We start from the raw sequence: 21,381 nt of genomic DNA, 5'->3' as shown, positions 1-21,381 counted from the left end.
TCATTCAATAGTATTTATCGAGCGCTTACTCTGTGCAGAGCACTAGACTAAGCGCTTGGAATGGACAATCCGGCAACAGATAGAGACAATCCCTGCCCAGTGACGGGCTCACAGTCTATCGGGGGAGATCTACCCCCACCTCTCGGGCACTAACTCTCTGGGAGCTGTAGAAGCAGGGCAGGGCAGGAGGGGCTGGGGCAACCTCAGGGGCAACCTCAGGGGCAGCCGCAGGGACCGGGCGGAGCGGAGCGGAGCTAGGGGTCGGGAGGGGGAGAGGAGCGGGCCCGGGGATGCGAGGACGGGAGGAGGAGAGGGGGTAGCGCTAGCTCGGAGCACCGCCCCCAAGTGCATTCCAGGGCCGATGGGGGCGGACTCTGCGCCCCCGTCCCCCCGCCCCCCAGCTCCCCTACCCACTCCTCCTCCTCCTCCTCCTCCTCCTGCGGGTAGCGCAGACTAGGAAAGCGGAGCGCACAGAGCGCCGCGGAGCAGCCGTCCCGTCCATGCGCTTCCCGCAGCCCCGCCGACAGAGTCCCGGCCTCGCTGCGGCCCCGGCTGCAGGTAGGGGGTTGGGGTCGGGATCGAGGGTTCAAGAGCCTGGAGGGGAGAAGGGGGTGTGGTGGGCACCGGAGGCAATGTGTCCTCTCCCGCCCCCCGCTCCCAGAGAGCTGAATCTTCCGAGGATTCGTCCCGCAGCGTGCGGGCTGAGGGCTGGCCCCGGACGGCCCGGGCTGCTGGTTGGGACTGGGGCCACCGACTCTTCTCCCCTGGGTCCCCAGGGGGTCGTAGACAGCAGGTGGGATATTGTACATTGTGTGTGTGTGTGTGTGTGTTGGGGGGGGGGTTGTGCCCGTACGCGTTTGGGGGGCGGGGGGGCGGGGGGAGCGGGCGAAGAAGGGAACGGAACCCACCGCTGGCTCGGAGAAGTTGGGGCTCCAGCTGAGGAGCTCCCGATTTCCCGTCGGACCGGGCTGGGAGCCGTCCCTTGGACGGGGAAGGCGGGACACGAGGTGCCGACACGTCTCTTCCCTGCCTTCCCCCCCCCCCACCTCCACCCCCCACCCCCCGGCCCTTTCCTCTGTCCCTGGAAGTCCCCTCGGGGGTGGTCCCGACCCCCGAAGAGGCAGGAATCGGGGACAGGACGAGGGCTGAGTCGCAACCGGCGCCCCCTTTCCCATACCCCGTCGGGTCGGTGGCCAATGTGCTACAGGTGAAATCCGGGGGCTGCGGGTGCTAAGGGGGAGTTAGAGAACGCGGTGCCACAAGCAAGACGTCGGGGTGGCAGATGTGTTGGAAGGATCTCCCCGGAGCTGCTGCAGATGCGTATTACAGCCTTGGGCTGCGTTACGAGGATGCTCGAGGGATCGGTCGCCGGCAGCGTTGGCCGACGATACTCCAAGTCCGAGTCTCTTTCTGGGACTTGAGGAGCGTGGATGCTACCGGCGGCTGGCTACCGGCTGCGGTGCTGCTTCGTAGCTCTGAACGAAGGTTTCGCACGCCAAGGAGAGGTCTGAAACGGTTTCGTTGAGAGACAGCACCGTGCCGCCGCCCGCCCCGAGCGCCCGGCGGGACTCGCGGGCCAAACAAGGACATGTGTCTACACGGCAAAGAATTGCCAAGTCGCCCAGCCGCGCGGGAGGGCGATGGTTCCGAATCTAAATCCACCTCCTCTCACCCTTCCCTCCTCTCCGTCCCCCACCACCCCGCCCCTCCCTCTATTCTGCCTCGCCGGAGTTGAAAAATTAACGATCCGATATATCACACGTTCATTATGGCACTCAAGAGTTTACTATTCGGTTCTTGCATCTTCGTTGCTCTGTTGCTTTTGAACTTGTCCCAATCTACATTCCCCGTGGAGACAAGTGAAACTAAGGGAAAAAAAAATGAGGTCAGGCATAGACTGCGGGCATCTGAGCCCTTGGCTTGCCTAGAAATAGCAGGACCAATTTTCTCAAACATGGAAAAAAAAGCCCCCGTGTCTAACTAGAGTTCTCAGAACCAAGGAAATTGTTTATCCCCACATCATTTCTAAGTCATTCTGAAGCAAGCATCCCACCTGGCCTGGCCAGAGGAATGGGAAGGAGCCGGGGCAGGTGGGGGGGTGAGGCGAGAGAAGGTTTCCCTCAAAGGTCTTTGACCTTAGCCCTTCAAGAGCTGCATATGTGTTCTGACATTTCCAGAAACAGGCGGGGAAAATGGTTGTGCCTTTTAGTCATGCTGAACTAGCCAGGGAGAAAACAAAGGGGAAGTCAACAAAGGGCTGAATTCATGCCTCGTGCACATCCAAGGACAAATCGGCCCGTCGCTGGGCCATTGTATGAGCAGATGGTACAGTGTAGATCATGGAAGGCTGTGCCTCGGGCTAACTGGTCACAGTGAACGACCCCTAAATCAGCCCTGAATGAAGCAAGGGGGACAGGTTGAGCTTCTCTTGCAGTGGCCGGAACGAAGCCCACCATCCCTTAAGGTTCCCTCTGCTCCCCGCCGGGCAGTTACCCAGGAGCCGCAACTTCCTCATGCCAGGATAGACAATGTCACCAATACAATGCTGTGTGCCTCCTTGTTTGATTCCGGTCAAGAGAACAAAACAGCAACTTGGGACAGAGTGAAATCCCGCATAGAGAGATCCCGCGTCACCATTGGAATAATGGAAAATGACCAGAAACAGTGGCTCCTTTGTGTCCTCAGAGATCCCTACTGGACCCGACACCAGGCAAATAGCCTGGTGCTTGGGCAGTGGACACCCGGTTGTTGAATATCGCTAATGAGGTGAGTGATGGTAAAGTCATGGGAGAGGATTTGTTGCGTTCTAAGGTGATACAGTATATAGCTTTGCAAGCGTCCCTATTGCCTGTCATCTTGAGAGGTTGGTTCCTCAATTATCCTAGGTCTGATGTAAAATAATCACTGACCACTCTAGAAAAACTCGGCCCTCAGCGAGGCCGCCTGACCCATTTACTGTGGTCTATACATCCTGGGTTTCTTCAAATGCATCATTGTCTGAATGTGTACATGGTACAGCTCCCACTCCAGGTCTGAGTCTGCTCAGCACATTCTAGAACCCCGCCAAGCTGTCACTACCCCTCTGGGGGGTAGGGTGTGGGTGGATGGGAGAAGTCCAAGATCAGGTGATGGGTGATATCTATAATACCCTCTGGGGACAGGAAGCCAAAGCCCTCTTCTATGTTCTGGGGGCCTGGATGCTCATGGATTACATGGATTGGATGGTGGGGGGGTGCGGGGGCGGAAACATGCCACTCCATAAAGAAGACAATGACCATTGTCACGGACATCTACCTCTTAGGAGGTAGATTGGAGTTGGATCAATTTAGCACTGCTTGTCTCTTTGCCCCTTTATGAAGACCAAATACAACATCAGCAGATCTGACAGTGAGGGACTACTCCAATGTCAAAAGGGTCCCCTCTCCAGTCAAATGTCTGGCTGTCCACTTCTGCAGGCCCAGGATCTTGGGTTCAGGGATGCATAGCCTCGAGCCACACTCACAGTGTTCCAGAGATTCAAACTGGGAAGAGGTCGTGGTACCTTTCTGACTAGAGAGAATCGGGATTTAATCCCACTCCATGATGGTGTGCTTTCAACGCTCCCGGTGGGTATCATGCTTATCCCTGATCCTTCAGACTCACACCTGCATGTACCAGGTTTGGGGGGTAAAAACGAAGGCCAGAGAAAGGGGCTTCCTAGACACCAAGGCCAGGGTAGCACTTCTCAGACACCTTCCCATAACATTTCTAGAAGATCAGCACAAGGAGCACGGTTGCTGCTTCACGGTGCAGAAGATGGCTGTGTCATGAAGGGCCAGCAGCAGTGAGCCCATGGTCATGACCAAGCTTTTGCAGTAAGACCCCCATAGAGTTGATGGTTTAATAGAGTGAGAGAAGGTGGTGAGTGGGTAGGCATTTTGCAATAGCAGATTAGGCATGTAAGCTTGACACCTTCTAGCAGGGTATAGAATCGTACAGCAATCCTGGAAGATAATAGAACACACAATGTCAGTTCTGTTTGTTGGCAAATACTCAACGCCCAAATCACTCTGAATGCAAAGATTCTATCACCTTAAATATCCTTTTCGCAGACTCACGTAGACAGCTAAGTTAGACTAACTGCTGATTCTCATCTCATTCATCTTGTTCTCATCTCATCCATCCATCCATCCATCTCATCATATCTCACTTGTTCGCTAGTCTTTCAAGCAGAATGCTAAAGCATAAATCAGAAATAAAGCATAAATCCCTGGTCCTCTGGGTTTTTGAGCAGCTATAGCATTTTCTCATTTCCTTTGAATGACACGATTGGTGGCAGGACTAAACTATCAGTTTGATTTTCCTTTATCTGAGATTACCCCAAAATGGCAACCGATTCCATTGGAGCTGTCTAGAGTGACTGTTCTTTTCACAAGTCAAAAATTCCTAGGAGACATGAACATTCAGAAAGGGAGGCCGTGCTGCTCCCAGCGACTGGACAATCGTCTGTAAGACTATAATCTCCTCCCTCTAAACTATGAGCTCTTTGAGGGCAGTGATCATGCCTGCCAACTCTATTGTACTGTCCTCCCCCAAGCACTTAGTATAGTCATCTGCACACAGGAAGCACTCAGTAAATACCATCGATTGACTGATTGATTGACCAGGCTGAGCAGTGTCCGAGGATCCATCCCAACAGAGAAGGTTAGGGAATGATCAGGGCCATGACGGGTGGGTGATTGGTTTTTGACCTTAGACTTCTCAAACCACACAAGTCTGTGTTCGTAGGGATTCTGCTAGTCCAGGAGGGTCTGCAGTTGGGTACTATGTATATTTTTGGGATTGTTCTTTCTACTCCACTAGATTCTAAGAACCTGGAGGGCAGGGGTTGTGTCTTATTCTTCTTTTGTAATTACCCAGAGAACCTACTATATGGCTCTGAACACAGTTCATGTTCAATCCTCACTGGTGGTGATGGTGATGGTGATAATGATGATGATGATGGCACTTCACCAGGTGACAGCTCTTAGGCCAGCAGTAAACAGCCCAGAGAGGATGTTTTCCATATCATGTTCCAAGAAAACTGCATAGAAGCTCTTCATTTTAGCTGTCACCACCTTTTACATTCATTTAAAGATGCCCGATTAAAGATGCATCTTTTCTGTTCCTGAGAAAACACTCCATTCCCCAGGCTAGATAGTAAGCTCCTTGAGGGCAGCGATTGTGTCTTCCAACTGTATTGTAGTGTACTCTTCCCTGTTCTTAGTAATAATAATGGTATTTGTTAAGCGCATACTATGTGCCAAGCACTGTTTTAAGCGCTGGGGTAGATACAAGCTAATCAGGTTGTCCCACATGGGGCTCACAGTCTTAATCCCCATTTTACAGGTGAGGTAACTGAGGCACAGAGAAGTTAAGTGGCTTGCCCAAGATCACACAGCAGACAAGTGGCAGAGCCGGGATTAGAACCCACGTCCTCTGACTCCCAAGCCCGGGCTCTTGCCACTAAACCATGCTGCTTCTGTGTGCTTAGTACAGTGCTCTGCACACCGTAAGTGCTCAAGCAATATCACTGATTGATTAATTAATGGATTCTGATGCTAGGACTGCCCACATTTATTCCTGACAACAACCCAGGCTGCTGAGAACCACTCTTTTCCAAAATAAATTTCCTGGAGAAACCACCAACTTCTGGGTTTCATTCAGGAGACAGTTCAGAGGAGCTCAGAGCCAGTGGGGTCTTTTTGGAGAGAGTGGAGGGGCAACTGGGAACATGTCATGTAGTGCTTTGGAGTCTTGGGGACACTGTGTCTGGCTCTAAAAGTCCAGTTTCCAGACAGGTTGAAGTCCCAGACTGTTTAGGTTTCCCTGATAGGGCACAGCCCAGCGCTTGGCACATAGTAAGTACTTAATAAGTATAGTTATTATTATTATAGACCCTCTGCTTTGGGCCCTCTATTTCTATACCTTCATCAGGGTCCACTTTTTCCTTCATCAGGTCCTCTTCGGGGCTCAGGAGCTGTAGGTTGAGGGTGGAAGAGCTTGGGGGTAAGGGAGGCTGGGCCCCGAATGACCATCCTGTATCACTCCCACATAGATTCCTCCCTTGTGCAGACCCTGCAGACTAACCTGCAGATCTCTGATGGACAACAAGAAACCACCCTTAGCCAGGTTTCTTTTCTCCCAGCCCCAAAGCACCCCCCAGAAGAATCAGGATATCCCAAAGGAACCTAGCTCTTCCCGTTGTCCCATTTGCACTCAAGTCATATCCTTAAAACTATCAGTTGAGTTCAGCATGTCAAATGGCCTGCACCATTGTTTGGGTGCGTTAGAAAGGAAAAAGCTGCTCGAACCAATGAAATCTCTATAAAGAGATCATTTAAATAATTTAACTTTTAGATTTTTTATGATAAGAAAATAGAGAAAATCTGCATAGATCATGCCCCCGCCCCCACCCCTTAAATAGCCTGCCAGAAATTAATGACTGTGCGGATGATAATGACTCTAATACTGGATGGCATTTAATACTATTAATGATGCAGTACATATGTAGCGCTGCATATCAAGCCATTGTTAATTACATGGGGACTGTGAAGTCAAAACTTTAGCCCAGGAATAATTCCATCACATTTCTGCCTCGGTGACAAATTCCCAAGCCTTGTCATTGATCTGGCTTAATCTAGAGGACAATATGTTTGGACGTGGCCTAGAAAGTCAAAAGTCTAAAAAGTATGTTGGCTGCAAATCAAGCTGGTTACTTTCTTAATTAACAGTGTCTCCTTAGCAAAAGTGATTGATATCCGGGAGACTCGGCTGAATCAACCTGAAGGGGTCCTCCTGAAATGGTAAAGTGCTTCGATACAGATCAGGTGCAAATGGCAGACATCAGGGGTCATCCCTGCCCAAAGACATGGCTTCCCCCTCAAATATGGTATTGCAGTAGCCTGAAGGGTTCACTTGATTTGATTGGCCGTTATAGTCTCTAGGTAATGTGTAGCTAAGGCCAGAGAGGGGTGACTCCTTTTCTGTCCCATAGCAGGTGTCCCCACCTGGCCCTCCATTTTCCAGAACCATCCCCTGGGACAAAGCGCCCTGATGAAACCTGCCACTCTCTCAGCCTCTTAGTCAATAAATACTATTGATTGAGAGAGGGGTACCCAACGGCCCCTGTGCCTTCACTGATTGGATTGAATTTTGGGTGTATTCCGGCTGCCACTGCCACTGGCCTCTTTTTCATCAAACCTGATGAGCTCCGGTTCTGGCTTTTCTGCTCCCCTCCTTAGTTGAGGATTATTAGCACCTGCCAGCCCCAAGTGAAAAGCCTCGAGTAGTGGTAATAATAGAGCTGGTGGAAGGATACCAGTTGCCTTGACAACAGAGCATGTGCCCTCCAAGATAATGCTGCTGGAGCAGTGCGATCTGCATGGAATATTGATTCCGGGAGTTTTTGAGCTTCTTGATGAATTTGTTTGCTGGGCTCATTACACCCGAGGTAAGACACATGTTGTCGATGGATAAATCACTGGATTCATTGGAAAGAGTATGCAAAATGATCTTGTGTGTGTGTATGTCTCTGTGTAGGAATTATATGCATACATGCATATAACCTTGCAAATAGTTTCTAAAGTCGTTTGAAATGCATTTGAGTCAATAAAATAGTAATAATACTACTATTAAGAGTTCTCACTATGGGCCAAGCACAGGAGTAGATACAAGACAATCGGATTCGACCCAGTCCTTGTCCCATTTGGGACTCACGGTCTGAAAGGGAGGGACAACAGGCATTTTATCCCCATTTTGCCGATGAGGAAACAGAGAAGTGACTTGCCCAAGGTTGCCCAGCAGGCAAGCGACAGAGCCGGAACTAGAACGCAGATCTCCTTCCCCTGCTCTCAGTCCCCTGCTCTTTCCACTAGGCCACACTACTTCCCTAGAAACAGTCTCGCAAAATTTCCCATTGGCCCTGCCCACAGCCCCCCATTTTCTTCCTCTACTTTTCCTCCTGCTCCCCAGCTCACAAGCTTTATCTGAGACAAATATTCTCAGAGTTTCTGCCCCCAACCCAGATCCCCATAAAAATCAAAAACCTAAGGTCATAAAAAGAGATGTAAAACATTCCATTTCCATTAGCTCTGCTGCTTGGTTTTCTTTCTTTTCTACTCTGGCTTCTCTTCGTGGGTAGATTCTAAGCTCATGGGGGTTCTTATTTTCCCAGAAAATATGTGTACATTTATGAAAGAAGGCATTTATTTCTTCTGGGCAGATATTATGGATCCTGGGTTTTGATTCATGATTAACTATGGAAAAATGTGTCCCTTTCTTTTTTGAGAAATAGCCCAAGCACATTTAGGATCCCTAGAGAATAAAAAATGCCTGTACCCCTTCCAGAATACATGGATATAGGGCAAATTTAATGGTCAATTGAAAAAAAAAATAATGGATTCCACATGTGTCGACTTCATGGTACTAACAATATCCGGATTAGCCAGCTAATAAGTTGATTTGATGCTTGTACTTTTGCAGTAATTCAGAAGAGTGGGAATAAAAATCATAAGGTTGAGGCCATGCAGACAGGGTATTTTTTTTTACTTGCCCACAAGTAAACCCAATGATCAGCTTTTTAGGTCTCTTGTTTGGTAGTTAGAGTTTAATGGTCCTTTGCCTATCCCTCAGCTCACAGCCTCATGTCCAGATATGGACAGAGGCCTACTTTAATAAAATTGTGCTATTTTTTAAGCACTCACTAATTGCCAAGCACTATACTAAACAGTGGGGTAGATATAAGATAATCAGGTTGGACACTGTCCCTTTCCAACAGTTTAGGGAGGAGGGAGAAGAGGAATTTAATCCCCATTTTACAGATGAGGAAACAGGAGCACGGAGAAGTAAAGTGACATGCCCAACATCACACAGCAGACAAGTGGCAGACCTGGGATTAGAACCCAGGTTCTTTGACTCCTTAGCGTAGTATTCTTTCTAGGGAGAGGGACAGGTTTAAGGAGTGGAACTATTTGCTGGGGCATTAGTTCCCTTTTTTAAACCGTTGTCCTAAAAGGAAACTCAGGAGCTCTTATTTCCAAGATTCCTACTACTGGATTTTCCCCAGTTGGCAAGCCCTACCAATTGGTAGCCCTGCCTGCTTAGGCTGCCCCTAAAACCAGTTCTGCCCTGAAACCAGAGCAGCAACAAGGACAGGTGTCCTTGTGTGTGGGAAAGCCTGAAATATTTTTTTCTGGTAGGCTGTGCTGACATCAGATTTTTTGGAGTGGTCTTGAAGAGGGCATTGGAGGTTTGTGACAACAAAAATCTTAGTAGTATCTCATTCATTCATTCATTCATTCATTCATTCCTATTTATTGAGCCCTTACCGTGTGCAGAGCACTGTACTAAGTGATTGGGAGAGTATAATACAAGAATAAACAGATACATCCCCTGCCCACAATGAGCTTACAGTCTAGACGTGGGGAGACCGACATTAATATGAATAAATAAATTACAGATATGTACATAAGTGCTGTGGGGCTGGGAGAGAGGATGAACAAAGGGAGCAAGTCAGGGCAATGCAGAAGGGATTGGGAGAAGAGGAAAGTGGTCTCAGGGAAGGCCTCTTGGAAGAGACGTGCCTTCATTAAGGATTGGGAGGGCGGGGGGAAGGAGGAAGTGGGAAGAGAGTAATTGTCTGTCAGATTTGAGGTGGGAGGGTGTTCCAGGCCAGAGGCAGGTTGCGGGCAAGGGGTTGGTGGAGAGTTAGACAAGATCGAGGCACAACTAGAAGGCTAGCCTTAGAGGAGCGAAATGTGCAGGCTGAGTTGTAGTAGTCTCATAGCCAAGACCCTACAAGTGTTAGGTTGGGGTCTGATATTAGGTTTGCCTCAGGAACAAACTGAAATTTTACTCTAAAAATGTTCTTTAAAAAAGACACCTGTCCCATGTAATCACATCTCCCGCTTGATTCAGCTCTGGGCCTTTGCTGTCGGACACCCTCCAAGAGACCTCCAAAAGAAGAGTATCCATCAGGTCTCCAAATGATCTCGGTTGTATCAGAATAGCTGGTTGGGGAGACTGCATAATCTCCATCCCTGGGGTGAGCCAGAATGAGAGACAGCAATCTGCCTAGGCTGAATGAGGCGCAGTGCTTTCGGGAGCCAGAGGTATGGACAAAATGACTCTGGGAGGGCCTTCTCTAGTCACGGATGCCAGAGATGATCGTCCTCTCGCTGGCTGCTGATTCTTCACTCTCCTCCTCCTGGAAGCCCCAGCACAAGGGACCGATGGTGTCAAATTGTAAAACTTAACAACAGCAACAGTCATTCTCGGTTGGTGCTGGCAGTTGGTATAACATATGCTTGGGTGCTAGATGAGGATGTGCTTTTCTGGGGTTTCCTTTTATGAGATGAGAAAGAAGACTCTTCTGGCTGAGAAACGAATCAAAAAATGAGCTGTGTTCCCTCTAACCCGAGCAGACACATTTGGATCCATTCCCACAATGTAATTCCTTGCATAAGGCTCTCAAGTGGGGCCTGGGGAGTGCCTGTTCTCTGTCTCCATCAAGAGCTGATAAAGACAAAACAGCCTTAAACTCTAATAGGGGAGATTTAGGTGAGACCTAGGGAAGAACTTCCTGAGAGTGAAGGGAGTTAAATGATGAAACTGGTGTCCAAGCCCCTAAGCTAGAGGCAGAGCGAGGGGCTGCTCCTCAACTGAGAATTTCATGAACTCCTCTCCCCCTTCCAGCCTACCTTTAGCAGGGAGAAATTCTCCTATCTGAGAAGCCTGGACCTGGACTGAGTAGTCTCTTTTGAGAATGGGGCTCTAAGCTACCTCTCTGACCCATGGAAGAAGTCCTTAAATTTGAAACCCAATCACAAGGTCCACCCGAAGCTCATCTTCTCCAACCCCCTGCCTCCAAACAGGTTGACTCCTTCCCTAACACAGATTACAAGAAATCCTTCTTCATAAAGATCTTCAGGGAAAGAAACTCCACAGCCTCCTTTCTGCACCCATTTCAGTCTCCCACTTCTTTGGAAGTTCATTCTTACATGTGACATTGTTCCCTGCCTCCACCGCCCCCCACTCCCTTTTCCCTTGCTCTGCCTTTAATAGTTGGAGAAAAACTGGAGTAACTGTTTTTGGGGGAAAAAAGAGAAAACATTGTGGATGGGGCCAGAACTAAAGCTGAAGCCAACTGAGAGTGAAGCCTAGCATGGAGGAACAACAAGACTTCTACTTCAGCAGAAGCAAAATTGTTGCATCACACCCCACTGACATTCTCAGCTGGTAACTGGATAGTCTCACCCCTTCCTTGCCCATTGGTGGCTTTTAAAATTGCTTCCCTGTTTCCCAGTGTCTCCTTTGCTCCACCTGGGCCTGAATCCCTGCACTCCTCCCATGGTCTCTGCTCCTCTGCCCACAGCCCACCTGATAGCACTCTTTCAATTGAAAAAGCAAAAACATGTTTTTTACAGCCACAGCCAGCTCCTCCAGACCTACAGCCCCTTAAAACTGGTTAGTCAGAGGGACTGGGCTGGATGAGGAAAATGATGGTGGTGGCTGCTAATTGCCTCCCACGCATCCTCCCCAGTTTGGCTCACCCTGGCTATGGTGGTCCCAGAACCTGAAGCTGGCAAAGGAGCTGCCTGTTGGCAGTGAAGTAATTTTTTAAAGGAATTCAGAGAGTAGCAAGGGTGGAAAGAAGAGAGAGCTGTGGGGGAAATGCAAGGATGGGGAGGAATGATTTGGGGAGCAGAGAGGGTGGGGTATGGGAGATACCAGGGGTCAGCAAGTGGGGCAAGGTTACCTCATCACCAGCCAAGGATGAAGTAAAAATCAGCTCTGCTCTTGTGGAGCCCATTGAAGGAGGAGACCCTTCCAGCCCCAAGGTGAGCTTCCTTTTCAGATTTGATTATTATTAATAATGATAGTAATAATGATAATCGTGGTTTTTAAGTGCTTACTATGTGCCAAGCACTGTAACTAAGCACTATGGAAGTTACAAGATAATCAGGTTCCTCATGAGGCTCACAGTCCAAGTTGGAGAAAAAACAGGTATTGAATCCCCATTTTGCAGATGGAGATCAGCACCTACTTTTTTATCCCCAAGAGTTGCCCAGACTTTGTTAGTTCTGTAAGTGGGTGGGACTCTTCATCTGATATTCAATCAACTATACTTTTCTTTTAAAATGGTATTTGTTAAAACACTTACTACGGGCCAGACACTGTATCAAGTGCTGGGGTAGTTATAAAATAATCTAGTTGGACACAGTCCATGTCCCACATGGGGTTCACAGTCTTAACTCCCATTTTACAAATGAGGTAACTGGGGCACAGAGAAGTTAAGTGACTTTCCCAAGATCACACAGCAGACAAGTGGAGGATCAGGATTAGAACCCAGGTCCTCTGACTCCTAGGCCCTTGCTTTTTATCCTAGACCACACTACTTTTATCTGGGTGATAAGATAGAGAAAACTAGACCTTTCACATTATCCTGCTTGGGTATATCCAGTGAGTATGGTCAACTGTGTGAGCTACTCAGTCAGCCAGCCAGACTGGTTGGCTCCTTGGTAGGTCATTCCCATGGTTATCACTTCCTCCAGTTGCAATATCTTGGCTGTCTGGGCAGAGTTTAAGCAGTAGCCAGTGTCCATTTCTTATGGAATCCTAGGTTCTGGCAAATTCAGGCTGCAACACTCCTGCTTTGTATCTCCATCTCATCTATCTCACCTCGTCAGACAATTACTCTCTCCACCTTCAGAGTCTTTTGAAGGCACATCTCCTTCAAGAAGCCTTCCCTGACTAAGCCCTCATTCTTCTTTTTCTCACTCCCTTCTGTCACCCTGATTTGTTCCCTTTATTCACCCCTCCCTCAGCCCCACAGCACTTATGTACATAGCCTTAACTTATATTAATATCTCTCTCCTCCTCTAGACTATGAGCTTGCTGTGGGCAGGGATCATATCTACCAACTCTGTTACATTATACTCTCCCAAGCACTTAATACAGTGTTCTCCACCCAGTAAGCGCTCAGTAAATATGATTGATTGCTTAGGGCTTGGCCAGTCATCTTTTACCTATACCATCCATATACTGGGCTCTGGAGCTTCCATCCATCCTCTGTGTCACCAGTTCATTCTTTAGGTTCTTTGTCCCATCTCAATGCTGAACCTTGGAGAGGGTCATTGGATGCGGGCCCAACTTGGACAGGGGCAGGTGATCAATTCTGCATCTTATTTAACCTTGGCTGTGGGACCTTCATTTCTTTCAGGCAGGAGAGAGTTACAATTACTGAAAGGCAGGACAATTGCCTAGGAATTGCCATATTTCAGTCCTCAATCAATCAGTAGTATTTCCCGACCAGGAGCAGAATCTTACATTAGGCACTAGAAGTGTACTGAGCTGTGGACAGTTGACTATTGGTGAAATGTTATCAGGGTGCACCAGTATGTCAGGAAAGACTGATAAGTAATCCACAATCCCTTTCATATTATGTTTATGCAAAGATTGCTCCTTGCTGTACCGTTACACTTGCTCCTCACAGCCCTTGGTTCTGTTTTCATTTCTCCATCTTGGCATTGTGATATTCATTCACACCTCATTTCTAATCTGCCTTCTGTGAGCTATCCTTAGCCGTTCTATATTTGAGGTTTTGCTTTCCAGAGCCTTTAAAATATTTTTTCTGTCCACCTTGTTTATGGTTTTTATATTCGGCTCACCCTAAAACAGCTAACAACAAATCTCTTTACCGCTCCCACTGAAAAAAGGCTTCTTATTAACAGCAATATTTGTGGTAATTCTATATGCTTACCCACTTGGTAAAGCAATGTTTCCTTTTCTTTACTTTAAACAACCACCTTCGAGGTTATCCTAGGGCCATGGTATCTAGTTCTCTGTTCATCATGTCCACACTCTTCATGATTTGATAGACTTCTGTATCCCTCTTAACCTTTATCTTTCCAGACTCAAGAGCCCTAAACTTTGCTTCATTCCTTGATCATCCTGATTCCTTTCCTCTATTCCTTCTCCAACTATATTTTCTTTGGTTTTCTCTCCCATTCCTGGTGATGTCTAGCATTTATTAATGATGTTAATAATATGGTATTAAGCACTTCCTATGTGCCAAACACTGTACTAAGTGCTGGGGTATATACAAGATAATCAAGTCCCACATGAGCATCAAAGTCTAAGTAGGAGGGAATAACAGGTATTGCATTCCTATTTTGTAGATGAGGGAACTGAGGCACAGAGAGTGAAGTGACTTTCATTCAATAGTATTTATTGAGCACTTACTGTGTGTAGAGCACTGTCTGGCACTTAGTACAGTGCCTATCACATAGTAAGCGCTTAACAAATGTGATAGTCACTAAGTGCTGGGGAGAGTACAATACAACAGTAAGCAGACACATTCCCTGCCCACAGAGAACTTACTGAAGATCACACAAAAGATAAGTGGTGGAGCCAGGACTAGAACCCAGATTCCCTGAATTCCAGGCTCATGCTCTTTCCCCTAGGCTGCGCTGCTTCAAATGCCAGGCTGCATTTGATTTATTATTTTGACTGTTGCTTACCATTGAATCAGTGATTTAAAATAACAGACTGCAATGACTCTTTCTTGAGTTGTCATCATCATCATCCTCATCATCATACCAGTTGTGGTGCCAAGCACTATACTAGACAATTAGGTAGTCACAAGATAATCAGATTGGGCAGAGTCTCTGTCCCCCTCTAGACTATAAACTCCTTTTGGGCAGGAAACATGTCTACCAACTCTGATGGTTTTTACTTTCCCAAGCACTTAGAACAGTGATCTGCACACAGTAAGCACTCAATAAAACCATTGATTGACCAAATGGGGCTCACCGTTTAAGGAGAGAGAGCAGGTATTTCATCCCCATTGTTCAGATGGGAAAACAAAGGCATGGAAGAGTGAAGTGACTTGCCCCAGGTCACACAGTAGGGAAGTGGTAGAGTTGGAATTCCAATGCTAGGTCCTCTGAATCCCAGGCCCGTGCTCTTTCCGCTAACTGGAGAGTCCAGAACCAACATCAGGTAGCTTAGATTCTGTTTCCCAAGGGGAACTACCTTGCGCTTGCACACATGGGAGCACAACTTCTGTGTTTCGGCCCACTTTTCAGCTCCAGGAGAGTTTGGCAAAATTTACCTTTTCCTGTCTGGCATCACCATCCAGAAGAAGGGACCCTACAGTTGTTTTATAAGTGTGATCTGTATCTCGATGTCAAGTTGGTGTCTCACTTTGGTTGTCGGTCTCCCACAGGATATGGTAATCTTCTTGATTGGATATGGTAATCTTCTTGATTCAGTGTTCTCTACCTTGTTGACTATCCTTGCCTCCTTGGATAGCAGTGCCTCGTTGGCAGAATTCAGCAACAGCATTCAGCTCTGTGTAGCTGGTGTAGGTCTTTGGTTATAATAATAATATTAATTCTGGTATTTGTTAAGCACTTACTTATGTGCCATGCCCTGTTCTAAGCACTGGGGCGGATACAAGCAAATCAGGTTGGACAAAATCCCTGTCCCACGAGGGGCTCACAGTCTCAATCCTCATTTTATAGATGAGGAAACTGAGGCACAGAGGAAGGGAAGTGACTTGTCCAAGGTCACACAGCAGACAAGTGGAGGAGCTGGGATTAGAACCCATGAGCTTCTGACTCCCAGGCTCGTGTTTTATCCACTATGCCACACTGCTTCATGTACCTGTATGTATACATGTATGTATACATGTATGTATACGTGTATGTATACGTGTATGTATACATGTATGTATATGTTGTGTGTGGGGTTTGCCATGTTCAGGCTGCTATCTAGCCTCAGTACTTTTCAAGGCTAGCTGTCAGTCGGTAGTGCCTTCCTAATTCTGAAAATCTCTTACCCAACCATTTCAAAAGCACAGTCTTCATCGTGCAGGAGTTTCTGTATGACAGACTTCAAAATTCTCTGGGGATTAGAATCATCTTGTGGCAGCAGCTTCGAGATCCTTGTTGCATTCTTGAGCAGAGCTGCATAAAATAGTTTCAACAAGACTGGGCCGAATACACAGCCCTGCTTTATTCTGTTGGCAATTGGGTAAAGATCAGATAAAGTCTTTCCAATCAAGATCCTGCTAGCCATATCACTCTGGAGAAATCTTAAGATCTGAATAAACTTTTCAGGGTAGCAAAGTTTGTTGTTGTTGTTGCTGTTTTGTTTTTTTAGTACTTAGAGTTGAGGTCCGTTGAGGGTAGAAAATGCATGCATAAAGTTTGTGCAAACCATGCAGAAGTCTTTTTTTATGGTATCAAGCACTTACTGTTTGTCAAGCATTATTCTAAGCACTGGGGTAGATACAAGTTAATCAGATCAGACAGAGTCCCTGTCCCACAAGAGGCTCACAGTCTAAGCAGGAGGTAGAACAAGTATTGAATCTCTATTTTACAGTTGAGAACTGAGACACAGAAAAGTTGTGACTTTCCCAAGGTTACACAGCAGGTAACTGGCAGAGCCAGGATTAGAACCCAGGTCTTCTGACTTCCAGGCCAAGGATTTTTCCACTAGACCACCCTACTTCCCACTGTTTCCTGAAATTCCCCTCTCTCTCTTGTGCTACATATCTCACTTGTACTCTGCCATGTTGTGGTGTGAAGTCTCATTGAGATTTTGGGATCACAAAGTAAACTTTACACTCTATCATTTTCCCCTACATGTAATACAAATTAATGTCTGTCTCACCGTGTTGATTGTAAGTTCCTTTTGGGAAGGGATTTCATCTATCAACTCCACTGTATCATACTCCCCAAGTGCTATGCACAGTCAGCACTCATTAAATACCATTGGTTGATTGATTCATATTCTTCAGCAGCCAGTCCAGGAGTTCTCCATCTAGGATCTTGCCAGAAAAGGAAGATTTCCAGGTTGGGGAAATGGCTCATATGTGGAAGAGTCAGGTGTGAGGGATGGTAAACAGTTTGCTTGGCTAGAATAGTCTTCTAGATAGTAAGTTCTTGGTGGGTAGGGAACATGTCTACTGTTCTCTCCTAAGTGCTTAGGAAAGTGTTCTACACACAATAAGTGCTCAATAAATACCAGTGATTGGAACAGAGAGCATAATTTAGGCTGCAGTGGGAACTGATGGTAAGTTAAGAGGGTGGCAAGGCGGGGGCCTTGAAGGCCAAGATCAAGAGTTTTTCATTCTGTTGCAAGGGGCAACTGCAAGCCACTAAAGGATTTTGAAGCTCAGAAAGTTGGGGGATTGGAATGGATGTAGGAACCCTCTAAGTTGAGCAGTAGGGGAGTACAGGCCTCATCTCCTAGAGAGGGATACTACGGGGAAAAGGCCAGTTTATTGAAACCCCAGCAATTATGGGCCCTGGCAACCGATGGCACAGTGCCTAGAGGGCAAATGAGGTATTATTGTCCTGAGGTAATCAGCCAATTGACACCACACAGAGTGGGTAGAACATTTTCCGATCTGGCCTCATTAATTCAAGTTCCGTCATTTGGCTCTGAACACGCCATGTGCCTATTTTCAACTCTGAGCTGCTTGGAAAGAGTGGCTTTTAGAATTTTCCTGTCAGCACCCAGTCCCAGGGAGTGGGACAAAGACTGGGGGCAAAGGCTGCCAACAGGGGGTCCAGTCCTACAATGTGGATGTATCTGTTAAGTTCCACAGGAATGTAGGGTGTGGGATGGCTCTGTCTAAATGCCACAGTATCTAGATATTTGGATTGCTTCTTGAACTTGCAGTTGGGGGGAAGGGGAGTTCATCCATAGCTGGATTAAAAAATCAGGAAGTCAAGTAGATTTTCTCTGCCCAAACCCTCCACCTCCAGGCAGATCAATGACTAAACCGGGATAGATGGGAGTCATTTTTTTTCCTCAAGGATCACCAGGGATGGAGACTCTGAAATCTCCCTCCACTGTCCATTCGAGTGTTTTATTTCCCCTGACAGGAAGTTCTTACTTACACCTAATTGAGCTCATTCTTGATGCAAAAAAAGGCTTTGGATATATCAAATGGTTTAGCATCTGGATGCAAATTATTTGGACCCATGAGGCCAGGCAACAGAAATTGGCATTGCAATGTCCAGACTGGCTCTCCTCCACCCCCACCCAGCGATGGCTTCAGAAAAAATACTGTGAGACACTGAGGTGACCCAGTGCATTTCTGAGGGGGCCACATTGTTCCACACCCCTTCAGCAATCCCAGCAAGGAGAGAACTTGACCACTGAGGGAGCTAACTGTCAGCTATTTGCCATATCTTGCCCTCCCCAACTCTCTTCCCCACCATACTGACAAATGGAATAACACTGGCAAGTGAGTCTATATCTGTATGGTGATTTCATTTATTCATTCAATCATATTTATTAAGCGCTTACTGTGTGCAGAGCACTGTACTAAGTGGTTGGGAAAGTACAATACAGCAATAAAGAGAAAATGCCTGCCCACAACAAGCTCACAGTCTAGTAGGGGGGGGGAGGCAGACATCAATACAAATAGACATCAATATGAATAAATAAAATTACAGCTATATACATAAGTGCTGTGGGGTGGGGAAGGGGGGAAGAGCAAAGGGAGTAAATCAGGGTGAAGCAGACGGGAGTGGGAGATGAGGAAAACTGGGGCTTAGTCTGGGAAGGCCTCTTGAAGGATATATGCCTTCAGTAAGGCTTTGAAGGAGGGGGAGAGTAATCATCTGGTGGATTTGAGGAAAGAGGGTGTTCTGGGATAGAGGTAGGATGTGGACCAGGGGTCGGTGGCGAGACAGGCGAGATTGTGGGACAGTGAAAAGGTTAGCCCAGAAGAGCAAAGTGTGCAGGCTGGGTTGTAGAAAGAGAGAAATGATGTGAGGAAGGAGGGGGGCAAGGTGATGGAGTGCTTTAAAGCCAATGATGAGTTTTTTGTTTGATATGGAGGTGGATAAGCAACAACTGAAGATTTGGGGGGGGGGGGGCAGTGGGGGGGTGACGTGTCCTGAACATTTCTGTAGAAAGATAATCTGGGCATAATAATGTTGGTATTTGTTAAGCGCTTACTATGTGCAGAGCACTGTTCTAAGCACTGGGGTAAACAGAGGGGAATCAGGTTGTCCCACGTGGGGCTCACAATCTTAATCCCCATTTTACAGATGAGGGAATTGAGGCACAGAGAAGTTAAGTGACTTGCCCACAGTCACAAAGCTGACAAGTGGCAGAGCTGGGATTCGAACTCATGAGCCCTGACTCCAAAGCCCATGCTCTTTCCACTGCGCCACGCTGCTTCTCTGTGCATCAGAGTGAAGTATGGACTGGAGTGAGGAGAGGCAGGAGGTTGGGAGATCAGAAAGGGAGTTGATGCAGTAATCTAGGTGGGATAGAATGAGCGATTGTCTTAATTGGTAGCAGTTTAGATGGACAGGAACGAGCAGATTTTAGCGATGTTGTGAAGGTGAGACTGTCAGGATTTGGTGTCGGATTGGATATGTGAGTTGAATGAGAGAGCAGAGTCAAAGATAAACCAAGGTTACAGGCTTGTGAGACGGGAAGGATAGTGGTGCCATCTTTAGTGACAGGAAAGTCCGTGAGGGGAAGGGATTTGGGTGGGAAGATAAGGAGCTCTGTTTTGGAGGTGTTACATTTGAGGTGACGAGTGGACATCCAAGTAGAGACGTCTTGAAGGCAGGAGGAGATGCGGAAAGTAGAGATGTCTTGAAGGCAGGAGGAGATCAGGGGAGGAGATGTAGATTTGGGTATCATCTACATAGAGATGGTAGTCAAAGTCATGAGAGTGAATGAGTTATTCAAGGGAATGAGTGTAGATGGAGACTAGAAGGGGACTCCCTACCACCCTCACCTTCTCCTTCCAGATAAGCTGCACCTAGTCTCTGGAGTGAGTGTCAATAGGCTGAGAAGGTCGGTGGATCAGGTGGCTGGGTCTGTATTCTGGCAGAGTCAGGTTCAACACTATGCTAATAATGTGGATATTTTGCTGGCTGTCTCTGCTCAAACACATTCTCTACATACACCCAGTCCTCCTGTGATACAGGGGCTAGGTACCAGCAGAACCCCACATTCAGGAATGCTCACGTTATAGTACTAGCCGTGTCCAAAGCTGAGCATATGCTCATGACTGTTTCTTCTGAAACACAGAATGCGCAGGCTGGGGAGAGCATTCTCTAATTCTGAGGTCACATTCCACCCAACACGTGGGCTGGCAGAACTGAGTGTATTCCATTTGCTTCCTCACTTTGTGTATGATGGTGAGGGATTCAGCCACAACAGGATCCCAGGAGGTTAGGTTATTCCAAGTGGTAATGAAAGGTATCAGACATATTTTTTTAATTAAGCAGTTTTCGAGGGGATCATTATTGATTTTTTTTTTTTTTAAAATGGGTTTAAATCCAGTTGAAATTTCAAAAATTCTAATTTGCTTTTAGCTTGTATTTATATAATCCATATACAACACCATCTGCATGGCAAGTATTTCTTTGAGTGTATTATGGTTTCCTGGAGCTTACAAATGACACAAATAGCTAAACGAATCTTGGCATCACAGCTATCTGTGGGCATACAAAGTGGTGTCAAGGCAACCTTGTTTAAGTCAGGGGAGAAGACTCCAGTCTTGGGGGCCAGTTACCCAAGGAAACCCCAGACTCTTTCAGAGTCGGGAGGGGCAAATACACTAAGATAAAAAAATTTTATGACACATTTCACAATAACCAAATCTTCCTGGTATTGCAATCCTAAATACCGGGATTCTTCTGACTATAGAGGAGACATTAACAATTGGACACATAAATGCTCTAAATGCATTCAAGCAGACTGTGACTCAAAATTTTAAGAAAAACATTAAAACAGGGAGTGGTTCCTGGCAGACTCCAAACGTGAAGTATTTGTATGAAAATCAGGATGTCTCCCAACACGGACTCGGGCTGGTGAAAAGCCCTCAAAAGAAATCAGATACACATGTATATTTGCATGCATAAAAACCCAAGAAGATGCACTCATGTAAGGACCCATAATAATAATAATTAGTATTATGGTGTTTAAGCACTTACTATGTGCCAAGCACTGTTCTAAGCACTGGGGTAGATAAAAGGTAATCAGGTTGGACAGAGTCGCTGTCCCACATGGGGCTCACCGTCTTAATCCCCATTTAGAGATGAGGTAACCAAGGCTCAGAGAAGTGAAGTGACTTGCCTAAGGTCATATAGCAAATAAGCAGGAGAGCTGGGATTAGAACCCATGACCTTAGGGCTTCCAGGCCCATGCTTTATCCACTATGCCATGCTGGTTCTCTTCCATACATGCATATGTATTAATACAAACACAGATACACACCCACACCTATATATACTTGCATACTTACAAACCCACATTTCCATACACATACACAGATACACATATCCACAATTATTCAATCAATGATTGAGTGCT

At 46.9% G+C, this 21,381-nt stretch overlaps 1 protein-coding gene across 3 annotated transcripts in view; it reads left to right on the top strand.

Annotated features, from left to right (window-relative positions):
• The first annotated feature begins 439 nt into the window (after nt 1-439).
• The window catches only part of SLC6A1 (solute carrier family 6 member 1), a 54,114-nt gene continuing 33,172 nt past the window's right edge, over nt 440-21,381 (top strand). For 2 of the 3 annotated variants that reach the window (XM_029051218.1, XM_029051217.1), the window contains exon 1: nt 440-558. The gene's annotated coding sequence lies outside the window, so the exon portion shown is untranslated. The remainder of the gene's footprint in view (nt 559-21,381) is intronic. The other variant, XM_029051219.2, reaches the window with a different exon arrangement.

Source organism: Ornithorhynchus anatinus, chromosome X1 (genome assembly GCF_004115215.2).
Source record: "Ornithorhynchus anatinus isolate Pmale09 chromosome X1, mOrnAna1.pri.v4, whole genome shotgun sequence".
NCBI classification, from domain to species: Eukaryota; Metazoa; Chordata; class Mammalia; order Monotremata; family Ornithorhynchidae; genus Ornithorhynchus; species Ornithorhynchus anatinus.
This window is presented reverse-complemented; position numbering and strand designations above follow the sequence as displayed.